This window comes from Pygocentrus nattereri, chromosome 19 (assembly GCF_015220715.1).
Source record: "Pygocentrus nattereri isolate fPygNat1 chromosome 19, fPygNat1.pri, whole genome shotgun sequence".
NCBI classification, from domain to species: Eukaryota; Metazoa; Chordata; class Actinopteri; order Characiformes; family Serrasalmidae; genus Pygocentrus; species Pygocentrus nattereri.
The window spans coordinates 38,958,797-38,967,297 of NC_051229.1; positions in this window are offsets into that span (position 1 = coordinate 38,958,797).

The window sequence follows — 8,501 nt, forward strand, 5'->3', positions numbered from 1 at the left end:
GGAGAGAGGCTCATTCCAGACCACGCCTACTCATTAATATTCTGCCTGAAAGTGGTCAGAGTGTGTCAGTGTGAGAGCTGAATAACACTGACCTGAACTCACTCTGCAGCCCCCTCTGCCCTCAGAACTCGCTCTGCAGCCCCCTCTGCCCTCTGATCCTCTGTTTATCACGCGCTGATCAGCGCGAGGGGGGCGGGAATATTGATAATAGGCTGCAGCCGGGATTCCTGCTGAATTCATATTGTGCGCTGCATTCCTCTACCGGTAGAGGGCGCCTGTGAGAGCAACAACATTTCTCATCACATTTAAACAAAATGCTTTAATTTATGAGTGATTATAATGAATAATTAATTTCTAATTGGTATGTACTGAATTCAACATAGTGAATAAGCATCTACATACATAAATAAAATAACTGTCTGGCTGATTGACTGCAGAACCACCTGGTCACTCAAGTTCTTGCCAAATTCAGCTGGAAGAGGAGCAAAAACAGCTTCTCCACTGAGAAAAGTCTTCAAAGCAGAACCGGCTGCTGTTCTGTTTGTCCTTGATTTGCCGTCCAGTTCTGCAATAATCAATAATAGAGCATCAACAATGGTAGTTCGACCATCAGAACAGGCTGACTGGTCCAGCTGTGCGACGTCTGAAGAAACACCGGACCTCGGACTGCACTGCAGTTAAGGACACTCATTGAAGTCTGTGACCCTTTTAAGAGTTTTCACTTGAACTTCTAATGGCTGTGAGCAGAGAGATGTGCATTTACTGGAGCACTGTGTTCAGTCTACAGCAGTTCAGCTCCACCCATTCAGTCTACAGCAGTTCAGCTCCACCCATTCAGTCTACAGCAGTTCAGCTCCACCCATTCAGTCTACAGCAGTTTAGCTCCACCCATTCAGCTTACAGCAGTTTAGCTCCACCCATTCATCTTACAGCAGTTTAGCTCCACCCATTCAGCTTACAGCAGTTTAGCTCCACTCATTCAGCTACAGCAGTTTAGCTCCACTCATTCAGCTACAGCAGTTTAGCTCCACCCATTCAGCTACAGCAGTTTAGCTCCACCCATTCAGCTACAGCAGTTTAGCTCCACCCATTCAGCTACAGCAGTTTAGCTCCACCCATTCAGCTACAGCAGTTTAGCTCCACCCATTCAGCTTACAGCAGTTTAGCTCCATCCATTCAGCCTACAGCAGTTTAGCTCCACCCATTCAGCTACAGCAGTTTAGCTCCACCCATTCAGCTACAGCAGTTTAGCTCCACCCATTCAGCTTACAGCAGTTTAACTCCACCCATTCAGCCTACAGCAGTTTAGCTCCACCCATTCAGCTACAGCAGTTTAGCTCCACCCATTCAGCTACAGCAGTTTAACTCCACCCATTCAGCTACAGCAATTTAGCTCCACCCATTCAGCTTACAGCAGTTTAACTCCACCCATTCAGCCTACAGCAGTTTAGCTCCACCCATTCAGCTACAGCAGTTTAACTCCACCCATTCAGCCTACAGCAGTTTAGCTCCACCCATTCAGCTACAGCAGTTTAGCTCCACCCATTCAGCTTACAGCAGTTTAGCTCCATCCATTCAGCCTACAGCAGTTTAGCTCCACCCATTCAGCTACAGCAGTTTAGCTCCACCCATTCAGCTACAGCAGTTTAGCTCCACCCATTCAGCTTACAGCAGTTTAACTCCACCCATTCAGCCTACAGCAGTTTAGCTCCACCCATTCAGCTACAGCAGTTTAGCTCCACCGATTCAGCCTACAGCAGTTTAGCTCCACCCATTCAGCTACAGCAGTTTAGCTCCACTATTCAGCCTACAGCAGTTTAGCTCCACCCATTCAGCTACAGCAGTTTAGCCCCACCCATTCAGCTACAGCAGTTTAGCTCCACTCATTCAGCTACAGCAGTTTAGCTCCACTCATTCAGCTACAGCAGTTTAGCTCCACCATTCAGCTACAGCAGTTTAACTCCACCCATTCAGCCTTTAGCAGTTTAGCCCCACCGATTCAGCTACAGCAGTTTAACTCCACCCATTCAGCCTTTAGCAGTTTAGCCCCACCGATTCAGCCTACAGCAGTTTAGCTCCACCCATTCAGCTACAGCAGTTTAGCTCCACCATTCAGCCTACAGCAGTTTAGCTCCACCCATTCAGCTACAGCAGTTTAGCCCCACCCATTCAGCTACAGCAGTTTAGCTCCACTCATTCAGCTACAGCAGTTTAACTCCTCCCATTCAGCCTACAGCAGTTTAGCCCCACCCATTCAGCTACAGCAGTTTAGCTCCACCCATTCAGCTTACAGCAGTTTAGCCCCACCCGCACAGCCTGCTTTTATGTGTTCCTAAGTATGTATGCAATGTATAAGTTAATGCAATAATTACGTGATTATAGCAGACAAACAGGTAAATGATGACTGGCCATCAGCGCTTCTGTTATCTGATCTCTGTAGAAAATACTTCCACTATAAAAATTCATTTTAAATATCCAGCAGCAGTTCCACTATCAGGACGTCTGCACATGTTCGGGACTCAGCCGTGCGTATATTCAGCTTTAATGGTGCACTTTAACTTCACAGCAGCTGTGAGTGGTGATAAAACGTGCTGGTCTGAGACACAGCAGTGCTGAACCTGCTGCCTATACATTCTGCATGGCTTCATTAGAATTCTGCTCTAATAATGTCCCAAACATTATGTGGTCCTGCTTAGCATTCACATTTCTGTCCCTCGCTCCCTCGAAGGGGAATTCCACCAATTTTCCAAAAAGTTGGTGATGGTGAAAAAGCAGAAAATGGTAGTAGCATAATGGTCTGGAACTGCATGAGTGCTGCCGGCACTGTGGAGCTGAGGTTCACTGAGGGAAAAACGAATTCCAACATGTACTGAAACATTCTGAAGCAGAGCACGATCCCCTTCCTTCAGAAACTGCGCCGCATGGCAGTTTTCCAAGACAGTAACAACCCCAAACACACCTCCAAGATGACCACTGCCTGGCTGAAGGTAAAGGTGATGGACTGGCCAAGTACGTCTCCCGACCTAAACCCAATTGAGCACCTGTGGGGAATCCTCAAGCAGAAGGAGGAGGAGCGCAAGGTGTCTAACATCCACCAGCTCCGTGATGTCATCATGGAGAAGTGGTAGAGGATTCCAGCAGCAGCCTGTGCAGCTCTGGTGAATTCCAGGCCCAAGAGGGTTCCGGCAGTGCTAGATAATAATGGTGGTCACGCTAAATATCGACATTTCAAGCACAATCTGGACACGTCCACTGTGAGGTGGACTCACTTGTGCTGCCAGCTATTTAGACATTAATGTCTGTGTGTTGTTCTTTTCAGAGGACAGTGAATCTGCTCTGCTATACAAGCTGCACACTGACCACTTTAACTTCTATCAGAGTTTCATTTCTACAGTGTCGTCCCATGAAAAGAAAGAAATGTGAGGGGTGGGGGTGCACTCACTTCTGTAAGTGTATCTGCAACAGATTTTCTGTCCACTTCTCAGTTCAGTGAAGTTATTGTCTCTGATAACTGGCTGTGCATTACAGACACAGCAGATCGAGACTTGGTTTAAAAACACTGGCATATTTCTTTAATTGCTAGACCTTCATTATGCTTATAATATGGTCCAGACTGTCTGCAGCATGGATGGCAAACAGGCTCAGTCTGTAGGACAACACCTAAAACATGGTGCTGCTTCAAAAATCAGTATCATGGCAAGTGAAATTCTGTTTAATAAGTTAATTTATTTCACTACACTTACAGTTAATTATGCTTGTTCTAAGAGATATGATTGAAACCACCAAACAAAATAAAGCAATAATTAAGTAAAAAACTCCAAGACATTTGACAAAGAATTTTATAATATTAGTGCAATAATCTGAAAAATATTCCATATATATGGACTTTATTTATCAAGATTCCATTTGTTAAGGTGAACTTTTGAAGTCAATATTGATGCCTTGAGGCTATTTTTTAATATTTATTTGCAAGGTGAACATTTCCCCCAAATTCCTGAATATCAGGAAGCGAATGCACTTGATTTGTGTCCTTGAGCTCAGATTTTGTCTGAAGGCCTCACTCAGGCCTCCCTCAGGCCCGAAGACGTCTGGTTGACTGGAAGCACAGTGAGCTAGAAGGGAATGCTCTGAGATGAACTCGCTCTCGTGTGTTCAGCCAACTCTAAAAATGAACTTTTTCATGACTTTTATGGTTATTTTGAATAAATAGTTCATTCTTCAGAAATCAGTATAGTACTTTGTAACCATTTAGGCTATCTGAGAAAATTACAGCTATTTATTAAAAAAAACCTCAAACTAGTATAAATACATAAAAAAATCAAAACAAAAAAAAACTTTACTTACTAACTTTACTTACAGTTATCCACCAAGTACCATGACTATAGACCTGGGCCTTCAGTTTGGGCCAAAATGTACAATAATCAGTGGTGGACAGTAACTGAGTAAATGTAATTTGTTTCTGTACTTAAGTAGTTTTTTCATGTATCTGTACTTAAGTTTTTCTGTTTTGGGTGACTTTTTACTTTCACTCCACTACGTTTCAAAGTCAAATATCCGACTTTTTCCTCCTACATTTTGAGAAATCTGTCGTTCCTTTTGGTTTTTGTGTGTATAAAAACAAAACATGTCAAAACAGGAAAACATGCAAAGCAAGAGCACCAATCAGGGCACAGTGGTCACTTTGTTCTGAGCCTGTTTTGACCTGTTGGTCATACGAACCCAACGCAAGCACATGGTTCAGCATCAGTGCAGCAGCGTAAAACTTTGGGAGCACAGACGTCCCTAAATGATGGAATTAACCTAACTTTGTGTAAATAGACCACAATATATAAATATGTACACATATGCAGTCGTGACTCGTGTCTTTTTTTCTGAATTGATATAAACACTTTCATTCTATAGTAAATTAGTTTCAGCTAGTCTATGTATGAACAGAGACCTATGCTTTATCTCATAGAGTGTCTAGAGCCGGACGTTCCTTCTTGGCCTCAGCTAATCAGCCACCAGGACTTGCAGCTACAGCACAAACACAACCATCAGAAAACATGTTTCTTGACCAGTTTACCTCTAAATAACGCTAATCAGGCTTAATTACTCCGGCCTTAATCGTGCATGTTGAGGAGTCTTATCTCCGATTGCTTTAAATGGGCAGACACTCAATACAGTGCTAGCTGTAGAGGCACTTGAAGCTGCACCCGCTCTGGAGTATTGGGTTTCAACTGCAAACGAGATGCACTAAGTTATTCAGCAGGGTCACCACCAGAAGTGCAGCTGTTATGCTCTGCCAGAATAAGTGCTAAATAAAGGCTTGTAATGTACAATAATCATCTGGTGTCCACGTCTTAATCAGCATGAATTCATACTAATGCAGATAATGACTCAGTTTCAGGTTTCCCTTTATAAAAAACCCACTTAAATGTAATGTGTTAAAAATGTGTTATTACAGTTGGAAAACTGTGTAATTTTTGAGCATTTCACATGTGAAATATACATCTAATCTAAAGATTCATCTGATTTCAGAGCGCCATATTTTTCCAACCATGAGGCGCCTAGGAACCAATCACAATCCGATTGAAAGAGGGAGTCATAGAGTTTCTGACTGTCAGGGGAAGACGGCTCCCTTCAGTCTGAGAGGAGATGAGACCCAGAGCATTCGTCGTTGGTTCCACAGCACTGGATGATCTCGAAATCGCACTGAAAGAGCTGTGAATGCAGCGACACCCGACATGCTCAATCCAGGATGGGATGAGTTTGACTAATCGAATCAAATCAAATTTATTTGTAGCGCTTTTTACAATTGATGTTGTCACAAAGCAGCTTTACAGAATTCCAGTAAAGACAAAGTTTTAACATGAATGTAAAACCCCCAGGTGAGCAAGCCAGGGGGCGACGGTGGCAAGGAGAACCTCCCTCAGAGCTGAGGGAGAAACTTTGGGAGGAACCGAGGCTCACCAGGGGGGACCCGTCCTGCTCTGGTCAGACTACCTACAGAGTTATTACACTACTAATATTAATAGCAGCAGTATTAGTAGTAGTAAGAATTACTAGTAGTAATAATGCTATGGAGTTGATGTCGTCCATACAGCTGGAGGAGGTTCATACTGAGCACTAAATTACGCAATAAACCTCATGTCCATTTAAACCATTTACAGTACTTTTTAGAGAAATACATTATTTGGAAATTGGAACATCTTTTTCAATCACCCTTTATGTATGTCTTTTATATAGAGGCTTGGCATCACAAGCATAACAGCAGCACATCTTAACAACTGTTTGTCTCAAACTTGCTGTTATTAAAACATTACTTACCTGAAATTTACCTTGATTTACACACCATTAGACCACTGTCAAAGGCCATAAACTTGTCTGAGGAACGAGATGACATAGACATGGTGAGTAAAACAAGAAGAAAGACACACCCAGTATGCAAATACATGTAGCTAGGAGCCAATAAAATGTGTCTCCTGTTGCTTATGGCAACAGACTAAACCAACTTATGGCAACTAGACTTTCAACACATGATTCAACTTAAAGATCCCATTGTAACTTATTAGCTCATCAAACTCAAACAGCCAAATAATGTGAGAAATATATATATATATATATATGTATGTATGTATGTATATATATATATATATATATATATATATATATATATATATATATATATTTATATATATATATATATATATATATATATATATATATATATATATATATAAAATATAACCTTTTATATATTTTATATCAGCTCTTCACTGATTTATTCATGTGTTCTATGTTTACATACAGTGCTGTGTAGCCGTCAGGCCCGACTGAGAAAATCTAAGGTATTTATTTGTGCAAAAAACAGTAAAATAAATAGGAATAAACAAAAATGGGATTTGATATGTGTGCTTGATCTTAACCATCTGCAAAGCTTACCTTGAGGAAGTCCAGCATTTATAATTATCTACGGAGAACAACGACTACAAAGCTGGGCCTTAAGTTTGGACCAAAATGCCAAAAAACAAGAAAAAAACTCACCTTAACAATTATGATCATTTCTGCTAGTGCCCCTGTTTCTAATAATATGCTAGCGCAAAGCTAATGGCAATTGACATTAACATCTGGCAATCAAAAAGATTTGTCTGAAGCCAGTAACAGGCATTGTTATATATCTGTATCAGTGTTACAGCGAGTTTTTCGGTAAAGAGTCCTGCACAGAGCTGCCACTGCTGTTTAACATTCCTAACAACGACCTGGAACACTGCTTAGAGTACAGCTCGTATTCACAGTGAGTGTCATATCTAGAATGTGGTAGATACTAGCTAGATACCACAGAGAGAACAATCCTGATTGGGCAAATTTCTGTCAATTTTTAAATCCTTTTGGTTCTAACCAAAACGTAGCTGACTACTGTATTTATGTTTTCTTTTTCTAATGTTATATAGTGTTTTACTATGTTTATTCTAATGTTATACAGATTATTTTTGTGTATTTTTATAAAGTGTTTTGTTGCCATGTTAGTAGCTCTTGAGTTCCTAAGCCTTTTGCACTGCACTGTATTTACTGTATATTGCAGAATGCAGAAAAATATGCCACAGAATGTCTGTCAGTGTTTTTGTGTCCACTACACTTTGTTTTAACTGCTGGTTCATTTCTTTCTTCTGCTGATGCCGTTTCTCCTGAAAGAACAGCAAAACTAGCCACTAGAGACGTCCAGAACAGAACCCCAGAGAACTATCAGTGCTTTCCTCTTACGCAATTAAAACAATGAGCAAGCAAACCAATTGCAAACAAGGATATACAGTATATCCCATACAGGGAGCATGCATTTAAAAAATAATGCACTGCTATTGTCATCAGAGCACAGACTGACCACAGGTGCACAGAAGATAACTCAGTTTACTCAGTTCCCATGTACTTCAGTCAATACTGTTCAGATAATAATGCTTTAGTACATTAGTGAATAAAATAATCTACTTTTTCCTCAGTTCAATTTTAGTCAATCACATTTAATTGCTAATTCTTTAATTCAGTATTCAACCATCCTGTTAATCAAAAGTTGCAAAAGTTTGTACACTCATCTCATCATGACACAAGTACACCCTAACAACTAACTGGGACATTATACAAATCACTTAGCAACACCTTAGCAACCATCTAGAAACATGATGTATACATCACCTAGCAACATCCTAGCAACTACCTGGAATATCACATAAATCACCTAGCAACACCTTAACATCCACAAAGCAACACCCTAGCAACTACCTGGAATATTATATAAGTCACCTAGCAGCACCGTTGCAACACCCTAGCAAATCACTTGGATAACATCTACATCACTTAGCAACACTCTAGCAACCACATGGCAACACCCTAGCAACTACTTGGAATATCATAAAAATTGCTTTGCAACATAGGAACACCCTAGCAAACCTCTTGAATAGCATATAGATCAAAAAACATCTTAGCCACATAGCAAAACCCTAGCAACTAATTGGGATACCATTTAA